This window comes from Bufo gargarizans, chromosome 6, assembly GCF_014858855.1.
Source record: "Bufo gargarizans isolate SCDJY-AF-19 chromosome 6, ASM1485885v1, whole genome shotgun sequence".
NCBI classification, from domain to species: domain Eukaryota; kingdom Metazoa; phylum Chordata; class Amphibia; order Anura; family Bufonidae; genus Bufo; species Bufo gargarizans.
The window spans coordinates 204968753-204981463 of NC_058085.1; the positions used below are offsets into that span (position 1 = coordinate 204968753).

At 45.4% G+C, this 12711-nt stretch overlaps 1 protein-coding gene across 2 annotated transcripts in view; it reads right to left on the reverse strand.

Annotated features, from left to right (window-relative positions):
- Positions 1-1810, reverse strand: part of SAMD8 (sterile alpha motif domain containing 8) — a 147479-nt gene extending 145669 nt beyond the window's left edge. For both annotated transcript variants that reach the window (XM_044297609.1, XM_044297608.1), the window contains exon 1: positions 1604-1810. The gene's annotated coding sequence lies outside the window, so the exon portion shown is untranslated. The remainder of the gene's footprint in view (positions 1-1603) is intronic.
- Between the last annotated feature and the right edge of the window lie 10901 nt (positions 1811-12711).

Below are 12711 nucleotides of genomic sequence, written 5' to 3' on the forward strand. Positions count from 1 at the left end.
TTACAACTGAAAGTGAAAAATGTCATTTTTTTGCAAAAAAATCGTTAAATTTCAATTAATAACAAAAAAAGTAAAAATGTCAGCAGCAATGAAATACCACCAAATGAAAGCTCTATTAGTGAGAAGAAAAGGAGGTAAAATTCATTTGGGTGGTAAGTTGCATGGCCGAGCAATAAACTGCTAAAGTTGTGGAGTGCCGATTTGTAAAAAAGGGCCTGGTCACTAGGGGGGTATAAACCTGTGGTCCTTAAGTGGTTAAATTAATATTGCCCATGCAAATAATATTATGCTCACCAGGAGTTGTGTGAGAGACACAGGCACAACTCTGCTATAGCCGTAGTTAGAGAGCACAAGGTACGGTAGGTCCTAGGTCTGGATACTTGTAGTATCATGTACAAGCTCTATGCTTGCTTTGACCTGCGTAAACCAAATTCTACATGCACACACCCATATGTATTTTGTGGTCCACAAACAGCGTATTCTCAAAATACAGATACCGTCCATGTGCGTGCTGTGGGACCAGCAGTAGAATAGCCTATTCTTGTCCACAAAATGTTCTACAATTTGTGAGTCAGACACACGTATGCGGCCAGCACATGGATGAAATCTCCGTGCGATCCAGGAAAAATGCAAATCAGACACTGACCGAAAATATCGGGGTTTTCTGGACTGATGATATATCCCTAGTATAGGACAATATGTGGCATTAGAGTAAGACAACCTCTGGTAGTCTCACAGCCAACAGAAAATACTGATGGTGGAGCTACAGAGAGCGCCTCACATCCTTCGTTTCTCTGTCCATGTGGTCATACACAGCCTATAAAGGGCAGGATAACAAGATGTGGTCAATCCTATTTGGGCCAAAATATATGGACATTTATATATACAGTTCATAGATTGTGGGTATCAGGTCTAAAGGGGTATTCTGGTAGCAAGTAGTTATCCTCATTCACTGGATATGGGGCAATTATTACTGTGGGACTGTCAGAAAGCGCTGAGAGTTGTACTCGCCATCTTCAGAAGCCCCCTAGACTTTAAATGGAGGGTCAGTGTCCATGTTTGATCATCACGCTAGTCAAACAAGGGACATAGGAACCCCATCCTCATGATCGGTGGGGTACCCTCACCCTTCTACAGTTGCCCTCTATCCAGTGGTTAGGCAATAGTGTTTCGCTAATAGGATACCCATTTACCCTGCTGATACATAGAAGACAATAGTGGACCAACCCACCAATTTCTGATAAATGTATATGACTCTCCCACTGTAGGGGTCACAGACATACCAGAGCTCTTGCATATAACATTCATCTGTCCTATTATGGATGGGGGTCTCGTCCCATGACCTATACTGCAGATCTCTACCAAAAAAACACCCTGAAGCTATTTCAAGGCGGTGTCCACTTTGTACAAACACAACCTCTATGACAGATCAAACTGTCCTCAAAACTCTGACTAATCGCAGAGCTAATAAAGAACAGCATGTCAGTGTAGAGAGGATCCTAAGCTTACATTGTATAAGAAACGGAACACGAGAAGCTTCAGGAGGAATGACTCACAGAATACACGTACCGCTCCGGTACATTGTCGATCTCCAGTCTCTCACCTGAATACAATAGAGAGTTGATCAGGGACCCCGCTCCCTGATGTATCCAGCAGCAGGGTCCCTTTTTCGGTCACCCGGCAGTTTCACCTGAAAACAGGCCTTTCAAACGGGAGTAGGCCTCTGGCGTGTCCATAGAAACGGCTGTAACAAGAGGCTTCCCGGTGACGAGGATAGAGCGTCTTTCTCGGCGGCGGAGCCGCCACTCAAATCTCGTTACACATAGCATGCAGCTAATGGTCGTCCGTAGCGCCACCTCGTGGACAGTAGTGTTCAGGATGAATACGTGTGGCCTTCAGGGAAAGCACAAGCTACATACGTTACACGTCCGATAAGACGTACAGGCCACGTCGAAAACAGCACTTCTACCAAATGTTTAAAACATGCTCTTCTACTGTTGTAATGAATATTTCTATTATCCTTCCAAAAATGTGCCATATACCCACCTGGGCAAAAAACAAACAAACGCGTTTAACCCCTTTTTGACCAGCTATTTTTTTCCTTTCTCTCTCTCCAAATTTAGGCAGCCATGACTTTCTTTATGTTATTATTGACATGGCTGTATGATCCGTCATTTTTGTAAGATAATTGCATTTTCTTGTTGCTTTTTTGAGAGTACAAATTAACTGAGTTTATAAGTAGAATGCCCGTTTGCTTCTCCTCCACACCGCAAACCGCCTCTTTGTGCAGTATAGACAGTAGAATGTCCCCTAATGAAAGTGAATGTATGCTTCACGCAGTATTTATGCCCCTTTGTACCCCCACACAGTAGAATGGTCCATTGAATGCTCCTCACATGGTCATAACATCGGATCATATTACCTGTGCTTACGTGACTAAACCAGGGGTGGGCTGGGCAGGGGGGCATTAGCCCACAGGCCGTTCCCCAATTTTATCTGCATCCACTGGACACAGTTCACCGGCGGAACAAGGGAACCAATTGTTCCCTGCCCCGCTATTCCTGATTCCCGGAGCATGCTGATGTCATCACACCTTCTGTGACATTCCACAGGAGTAGACCTGCCAGAAGAGGCCGGGTCTGTATTGCTGCATCGTGGGACTACCCCAGTAGAAGCGAGTAGAGACTGCTTACCCCTATTCTGTCCATATGCCCTAACCCAAATACTGACCCCTAACACTGAACCTAACCCTAATACCGACCTTTAACCATAATACTGACCCAAACTCTTATACAGACCCTAACCTAATACTACCCTTAACTCTAATACTGACCCTAATCGTAATACTGGCCCCTAATGCTAATACTACACCTAATACTGGTCCCTAACTCTAATACTGACTAAGGGCTCTTTCACACTTGCGTTCTTTTCTTCCGGCATAGAGTTCCGTCGTCGGGGCTCTATGCCGGAAGAATCCTGATCAGTTTTATCCCAATGCATTCTGAATGGAGTGAAATCTGTTCAGGATGCATCAGGATGTCTTCAGTTCAGGACCGGAACGTTTTCTGGCCGGAGAAAATACCGCAGCATGCTGCGCTTTTTGCTCTTGCCAAAAATCCTGAAGACTTGCCGAAAAGGCCGGATCCGGAATGAATTCCCATTAAAAGGCATTGATCCGGATCCAGCCTTAAGCTAAACGTCGTTTCGGCGCATTGCCGCATCCGACGTTTAGCTTTTTCTGAATGGTTACCATGGCTGCCGGGATGCTAAAGTCCTGGCAGCCATAAGTGTAGTGGGGAGCGGGGGAGCAGTATACTTACTGTCCGTGCGGCTCCCGGGGCGCTTCAGAGTGACGTCAGGACGCCCCACGCGCATGGATGACGTGATCGCATGGATCAAGTCATCCATGCGCATGGGGCGCTCTGACGTCATTCTGGAGCTCCCCGGGAGCCGTGCGGACTGTAAGTATACCGCTCCCCCGCTCCCCACTACTACTATGGCTACCAGGACTTTAATAGCGTCCTGGCTGCCATAGTAACACTTAACGCATTTTGAAGACGGATCCGTCTTCAAATGCTTTCAGTTCACTTGCGTTTTTCCGGATCCGGCGTGTAATTCCGACAAGTGGAGTACACGCCGGATCCGGACAACGCAAGTGTGAGAGAGGCATAATTGCTAATTCTAATACTATATGACTGTCCACATACTTTATATCTGTATCCACTGCATCTTTTATATGTCGTACCTGACACATAGTATACACACAATATACACACAATATACTGATACGTCAGGTACGAGGTATAATAGATGCAGTTTGTACAGGTATATAGTATATACAGCAGTGTACTGATATGTCAGATACAAGGTATGAAAGATGCAGGTTGTACAGATTTATAGTATATACAACAGTGTGCTGATTTGTGAGGTACGAGGTATAATAGATGCAATGTGTACAGATATATACAGGGGTGTGGAATTTTTTTTAAAAACTACTTGTCGAAGGACTAAAGCGGGGTCTCAATCTACTTGTCCCTCATGACAATCTACTTGTCCTGATACAAAAAGTAATTTTAAATCAAAACCATATTTAAGTGAATCCCTTTAATGTACATGCCATACTGGGGCAGTGAATCCCTTTAATGTACATGCCATACTGGGCCAGTGAATCCCTTTAATATACATGCCATACTGGGCCAGTGAATCCCTTTAATATACATGCCATACTGGGGCAGTGAATCCCTTTAATGAACATGCCATACTGGGGCAGTGAATCCCTTTAATGTACATGCCATACTGGGCCAGTGAATCCCTTTAATGTACATGCCATACTGGGCCAGCGAATCCCTTTAATGTACATGCCATACTGGGGCAGTGAATCCCTTTAATGTACATGCCATACTGGGGCAGTGAATCCCCTTGATGTACATGCCAGTATGGGGAAGTCTGACAGCAGAGCATAGCTGACCCAGAGCAGTCATCACACACACTACCTGCTGGGCTATCTATCACGGCACGGGCTGCCACCATGTCAGGAGCTCCTACTACAGCCGCTGACTAACGTGTGCCTCCGCTGGGAGAAGACTTCCGGCCTGTGGCGCCCGACTTCCGGCCTGCACAGGAGCGCTAATAACACTGCGGTAAGCAGCCCGGACTTGCTGCACCGGGCTGTGTATTAGAGGAAAACACGGCAGGACTAAGCTGCCTGCACAAACTACCTGCCCGGCGCCCAGAACTGCATGTCCCGGGCGTCGGGCGATAGGAATTCCACACCCCTGATATAGTATATAAAACAGTGTATATTATACATCAGGTACAAGGTATAAAATATGTAGTGGGTACAGGTATATCAGTACACTGCTGTATATAGCATATATCTGTACATAGAACATCTATTATACCTCATACCTCACATATTAGTACACTTCTGTATATACAATATATCTGTACCCACTACATATTTTATACCTTGTACCTCACATATCAGTACACTGCTGTGTATACAATATTTCTGTACACACTGAGTGTATTATATGGTATAATAGCTGCAGTGTGTACAGATATATAGTATATGGCAGTGTACTGAACTGTGAGGTACGAGATATAATACATGTGGCGAGTACATATTGTAGGAAGAAACAATGGGTTGTCATTGATGGTCAGTACGTGTCACCGAGGTTCCTGGCCTCGGTGAAGTGAGAGCCAGTTTATCTCAAAGTGTCAGTTTGCAGATTGCAGTCTGACATTTCAGCGGTGTTAGCTGCAAAGCTAACCAGTGACGGCTCTTATTGTGAGTAGTCAAAGTGATGGGTGGGTGGCTCTACCCACGTTCCAGGCCTGGTCTTGGTTTGGGATATAAAATACAGGCAGCACTGTCAGTCTCTGTGTTGGGGCCTGGGAGTTTGGACCGGGATTAAGGCCTGCTACGGTGTTTGTGTGAAAGCATGTGGAATCTGCTTTATACAAGGACTTCTGCGTTACTGCCTGGTGTGAACGAACACCAGAATTAATCAATCAGTGTTTGAGTGTTTTTCTGCAAACAGATTTTTTTGGTCACTTAATTAGGCCTTCCGCATTTTACGGAACGGGTAGCCCATTGTAGAAATGCCTATTCTTGTCCGCAAAACGGACAAGAATAGGACATGTTATATTTTGTTTGCGGGACTACGGAACTCCGTGTGCTGTCTGCATCTTTTGCGGCCCCATTGAAGTGAATGGGTCTGCATCCGAGTCGCAAAAACGGCGGCTCAGATGCAGACCAAAACAACGGTCGTGTGCATGAAGCCTTAGGCCTCTTGCACACTGCCGTGTTTCACGGCCGTGTGCGGGCCGTGGAACCGCGGCCTGGATCCCTCCTGAGAGCAGGAGCGCACGGCGTCACTGGTTGCTATGACGCCGTGCGCTCCCTGCTGCCGCCGCTATACAGTAATACACTGGTATGATCTATACCAGTGTATTACTGTACTGTGCCGGCAGCAGGGAGCGCTCGGCGTCATAGCAACCAGTGACGCCGTGCGCTCCTGCTCTCAGGAGGGATCCAGGCCGCGGTTCCACGGCCCGCACACGGCCGTGAAACACGGCAGTGTGCAAGAGGCCTTAATGTGTGACTAAACTCTGAAGTGTTTAAGTGAAAGACTTTGTTATTGCCTTTATACTGCGTCCGCTAACCTGCCTATCAGAGTGAATCCCCACAATATGTATAGTATACGAAGCAGTGTACTGTGAAATACCAGGTGCAATTTATACCTCTTCCCACATGACCATCAGCAACATGTAACCTGTGCTGTCACACGTTCTATTTCCCACTCCTTTCTAGCTTCTACCATGTAATATATAATATAGTGTGTATACCTTGTATTCAGGAGGCACAGCAAAGAGGCACGATGCATAAAGGGCCATATACAAGAGGCACTGTACACATCAAAATGTGTAAAAAATGCCCTGTGACATTTTTTACACATTTGTCTTCTATAAATGACAAACTTTGTATAAAAAAATGGGAAAAGTTGTCTTTTAGAGAGATATTTCTCTGTAAGAAAAAATATATAAATTTCCGCTAACTTGTGACAAAAAATAAAAAATTCTAGGAACTCGCCATGCCCCTCACGGAATACCTTGGGGTGTCTTCTTTCCAAAATGGGGTCACTTGTGGGGTAGTTATACTGCCCTGGCATTTTAGGGGCCCTAATGCGTGAGAAGTAGTTTAAAAATCAAAATGTGTAAAAAATGCCCTGTGAAATCCTAAAGGTGCTCTTTAGAATGTGGGCCCCTTTGCCCACCTAGGCTGCAAAAAAGTGTCACACATGTGGTATCGCCGTACTCGGAAGAAGTAGGGCAATGTGTTTTGGGGTGTATTTTTACATATACCCATGCTGGGTGAGAGAAATATCTCTCTAAAAGTCAACTTTTCCCATTTTTTTTATACAAAGTTGTCATTATAGAGAGATATTTCTCTCACCCAGCATGGGTATATGTAAAAAGACACCCCAAAACACATTGCCCTACTTCTTCCGAGTACGGATATACCACATGTGTGACACTTTTTTGAAGCCTAGATGCGCAAAGGGGCCAAAATTCCTTTTAGGAGGGCATTTTTAGACATTTGGATCCCAGACTTCTTCTCACGCATTAGGGCCCCTAAAATGCCAGGGCAGTAAAATACCCCACATGTGACCCCATTTTGGAAAGAAGACACCCCAAGGTATTCAATGAGGGGCATGGCGAGTTCATAGAAGATTTTATTTTTTATTTTTCTCACAAAGTCTCCCTTTCCGCTAACTTGGGACAAAATGTTCAATCTTTCATGGACTCAATATGCCCCTCAGCGAATACCTTGGGGTGTCTTCTTTCCGAAATGGGGTCACATGTGGGGTATTTATACTGCCCTGGCATTTTAGTGGCCCTAAAGCGTGAGAAGAAGTCTGGAATATAAATGTCTAAAAAATGTTATGCATTTGGATTCCGTGAGGGGTATGGTGAGTTCATGTTAGATTTTATTTTTTGACACAAGTTAGTGGAATATGAGACTTTGTAAGAAAAAACAACAACAAAAAAAAATCAATTTCCGCTAACTTGTGCCAAAAAAATTTCTGAATGGAGCCTTACAGTGGGGTGATCAATGACAGGGGGGTGATCAGGGAGTCTATATGGGGTGATCACCCCCCTGTCATCGATCACCCCCCTGTAAGGCTCCATTCAGACGTCCGTATGTGTTTTGCGGATCCGATCCGTGGATCTGTAAAACACATACGGACGTCTGAATGGAGCCTTACACGGGGGTGATCAATGATAGGGGGGTGATCAATGATAGGGGGTGATCAGGGAGTCTATATGGGGTGATCACCACCCTGTCATTGATCACCCCCCTGTAAGGCTCCATTCAGACGTCCGTATGTGTTTTGCGGATCCGATCCATGGATCCGTGGATCCGTAAAACACATACGGACGACTGAATGGAGACTTACAGGGGGCAGATCAATGACAGGGGGGTGATCAGGGAGTCTATATGGGGTGATCACCCCCCTGTCATTGATCACCCTCTGTAAGGCCCCATTCAGACGTCCGTATGTGTTTTTCGGATCCGATCCATGGATCCGTGGATCCGTAAAACACATACGGACATCTGAATGGAGCCTTACAGGGGGGTGATCAATGACAGGGGGGTGATCAATGATAGGGGGTAATCAGGGAGTCTATATGGGGTGATCAGGGGTTAATAGGGGGTTAATACGTGACAGGGGGGGTGTAGTGTAGTGTGGTGTTTGGTGCTACTTACTGAGCTGCCTGTGTCCTTTGGTGGTCGATCCAAGCAAAAGGGACCACCAGAGGACCAGGTAGCAGGTATATTAGACGCTGTTATCAAAACAGCGTCTGATATACCTGTTAGGGGTTAAAAAAATCGCATCTACAGCCTGCCAGCGAACGATCGCCGCTGGCAGGCTATAGATACACTCGCTTACCTGCAGTTCCTGTGAACACGCGCGCCTGTGTGCGCGCGTTCACAGGAAATCTCGCGTCTCGCGAGATGACGCGCCAATGGGTGACTGTGTCTGAGTGAGCTGCCTCCGGAACGCGATCCTGCGTTAGGCGGTCCGGAGGCGGTTAATGCAGGGCAAAAGTAACAGCTGCCCCGGGCCCATTTGCTCCTGGGGGGCCCAAGGCAGCTTCCTCTTGAGCCCCGCTGGCCAGTGGGGGGGGGGCGTTGCCCCAGGTGCAAAATTCCAGGGGTCGTTTGCAGGGCCGCACCGCTAATTTAGCAAAGTGAGGCGATGGCCCCAGGCAGCGCGGCCCTGGTGACAAGTGGGGAGCGGCAGCAGAGCACAGGGAGATGAGCGCTTTCATTGTGGAAGCGCTCATCTCCATAGCTATCTGTATCGCCGTCCTCAGGACAGCAATACAGATAGATGTGCTGCGGCGAGGCAGGGGAGGGAGAGGCGTCTTCCTTCCCTGTTCCTCTGATAGGCTGCAGGCACTAGGCATACGCCTGAGCCGTACAGCGCGGGACACAGTCTGGAAGAGGCCTGCATCGCATCGCTGTCAGCCTGATGGAGGTAAGTATAAGTGTTTATTTTTTATATGGTATTACCTACTAGCACATGATTGGGGAGCATCTATGGGGGCACTCATTACTGGCACATAATTGGGGGCATCTATGGGGGCTCCTGTTACTGGCACATGATTGGGGGCCTCTATGGGGCACTTGTTACTGGCACATGATTGGGGGGCCTCTATGGGGCACTTGTTACTGGCACAACATTGGGGGGCATCTATGGGGGCACTTGTTATTGGCACATGATTGGAGGCATCTATGGGGACACTTGTTACTGGCACACTATTGGGGGCATCTATGGGAGCACTTGTTACTGGCACATGATTGGGGGGCATCTATGGGGGTACTTGTTACTGGGATATTATTGGGGGGCATCTATTAAGGTACTTGTTACTGGAACATAATTGGGGGACATCTATGGGCAATAATGTGTTACTGGCACATTATTGGAGGGGCATCTATGGGGCACATCTTACTGACACATTATTGGGGGCATCTACTGAGGCCACAAAGGAGCGGTATTTTATATGGGGGAAGGGGAGAGGAATACTATGGGGGCTTCTACTGAGGCCATACAGAAGGGGTATTTTATATGGGGGCTCTGTTTATGGGCCTTTTATACAGGGGCACATTATGGCGGGTACTATGGGGAAGGGGAGAGAGTAGTACTATGGGGGCACTAAGAAGGGGCATTTTATACTTGCAAACTATGGGGGACACTGAGGGCATCTACTGGGGCACTATATATGGGGCATTTTATACTGGTACATTATGGGAGGCACTAGGAAGAAGGTGGAAGAGGAGTGCAGCGTCCCACTCAGGACATGTGGGAACTGTGAAATTACTGTGAAATGGCATTATACTACTGCATGTCATTTTGTATTGCAGCACTTGTTGTATCCCTGTTCATAGGCTGGCTAGGTGTAATTTATACATCCCACCACTAGATGGGGGTAGCACTTAGGTCATATAAATACTTAGGTCAGGCCTAGGTGGAGTGTGGAGCAGCTTAGTTGAGGTACAGAACTGTGATGTGATGTGATGAGAGGAGAGGAGCAGAGCAGTTTGTTAAACTGAGGCTACACACCACAGAGTAGTGAGTGAAGCCAGCTGCAGAAATGAGGTAGAGCCAAGGTATGAGGCGCAGGAGAGCGTTTCCCTCCTGTGACCTTCTTAGATCCTAGATCCTATAACCAGAGGATAGAGTTTTCGTCCCCGGAAGAAGTTAACCAAGCTAAAGAGAGACATCGGTGATAACAGCCATTACTTAAGGCTTAATGGGCACCTTTGCACACGGTGGAGGACAATCTAGCTACAGGCAGCCTCAACATACATTGAAGAATACAGATTAGCTACCTTTTCAAGGGCTTGGAAGATACAGAAACAAAAGGAATAGGCATACCAAATAAGCATTACAGGGACCTGAAGCAGAGTCACCTACCAGAAGCACTGATACAGAACCTTCAAGCTAAGCTAAGCCCAGCCAAACCTATTAACAGTGGATCAACAGAATTCCTCTAAATTGCAAAAGACTGTATTCTGTCCGGATGTTAATGCTGCAACTGGAACCAACATCAGTAAAAGTTGTGAGTTGTATCCTACCACTGTCTACTTCATTCTTACCACTGGTTGTACCACCATTAACGATACTGGCGTCATGACAAATAACACCAAGGTTTTGGTGTAGAGAAACCAGCACTCACATTCAAGTGCACGCTGCACGGGAGAGGACGTCAATCCACAGCAATATATATAAAGAATCCCAGCAGTCGTGTCTTTGGTGCAAATCAGATGTCTTTTATTCCATAAATGAAAAGACCAGGACCAGGTTTCGGCAATGTGCCTTCATCAACAGGTAATCCAAATACAATCTTAACAAACTATATATGCTCTACAGTCACAGCCCACAGGAGCTAAAGTCCATCCCAAAAGGGAATGGCTACAGAGTTACAGGTGTAATCAATTGAATAATGAACAAGCCAGAAAGAGAAAAAAAAAAAGGGAAAAGAGAAAAAAAGGCATCTAGATAGATATTTCATCTTACATTTGTAGATAAAATTCTTGTATAACGTTCAAATTTTCAATACCTGAGAAATAAACAATAAATATATTGTAAATATATAACCAAATTATACTATTGCAGATACATGACCTCATATTCCCTATTGAGGCCTCTAGGGTGCAATGTGTCCAATGTATGGATCCAGAAGGCTTCCCTCCGTAGCAACATCTTATTGATGTCACCCCCCCCCCCCCCCTCCGCGGTCTAATCACCTGCTCTATAACCTGAAATTTCAGTTGAGCAATAGAATGTCTGCACTTTTCAAAGTGGCTTGGTATGGGTAATAACAGATTTTTGGTTCTGATAGTAGATGTGTGTTTGTTAATTCTGTCCCTCACTGCCTGCATTGTCTGACCAATGTATAACAGACCACAAGGGCATTTAATCAGATAAATAACATTTGAAGATTCACATGTAAAAAAACCTCTTACTTCAAACGGAATCCCAGTATGTGGATGATAGAATGTGGAGCCCTTTATGATGTGTGAACATTGGAGACAATGCAGGCAGGGGAATGTACCTTTACGTGGTGTTGATAATACACTTTGACGCAATCGATGTTTAGTGCCCCCTATGTCCGCTTTAACCAGCATATCCCTATAACTAGGGTTCTTCCTATTACAAATCAAGGGTAAACTTATAAATTCTGAGACCTCTGGATAGGCCTTACCCAATAAATGCCAGTGTTTTCTTATAGTGTTGTCAATGTATGCATTAAAGGGATGGAATTTATGAACAAATGCTATCCTGGCATCATCCTTTTTCTTATGTTCAACCCTCACTATTGATTGACAAGCACCACTGTTAGATAATACATCTAGGGGGTATCCTCTTTCTCTGAATCTAGTAGTCATTTCCCCCAGCCTCTGATTCTGTAAAAGCGGATCCGTAACAATCCCCCTAACCCGCTGGTATTGAGATTTAGGTATAGACCTTTTTAAAGAAGGGGGGTGTGCACTCGAATAATGTAAAATGCTGTTTCGATCCGTTTCCTTCCTATAGAGGACAGTGGATAATTGACCTTCCTGGTCTTTTATGACTAATGTATCTAAAAAACTCACTTTATCTCTATCACATGTCATTGTAAACTGTAGACCCTCGCATGCTGAATTCAGATGATCCATGAACGCCACCAGGGTCTCATGTGGCCCCGCCCATATGCAAAAATTATCATCAATAAACCTTTTCCAAACCAAAATATTCTCAATATATAATTCATTGGTATACACGTATGTTTCCTCAAATGCAGCCATGAATATATTTGCATAGGGCGGGGCCACGTTTGACCCCATCGCGGTCCCACGCTTCTGGAGATAATAATTATCCCCAAATAGAAAATAATTTTCTCTCAGAACAATGTTCAACAGATGTAGAAAAAAATCATGTAAAGATGCAGTATTTTTTTTTCTCTTTCTGGCTTGTTCATTATTCAATTGATTACACCTGTAACTCTGTAGCCATTCCCTTTTGGGATGGACTTTAGCTCCTGTGGGCTGTGACTGTAGAGCATATATAGTTTGTTAAGATTGTATTTGGATTACCTGTTGATGAAGGCACATTGCCGAAACCTGGTCCTGGTCTTTTCATTTATGGAATAAAA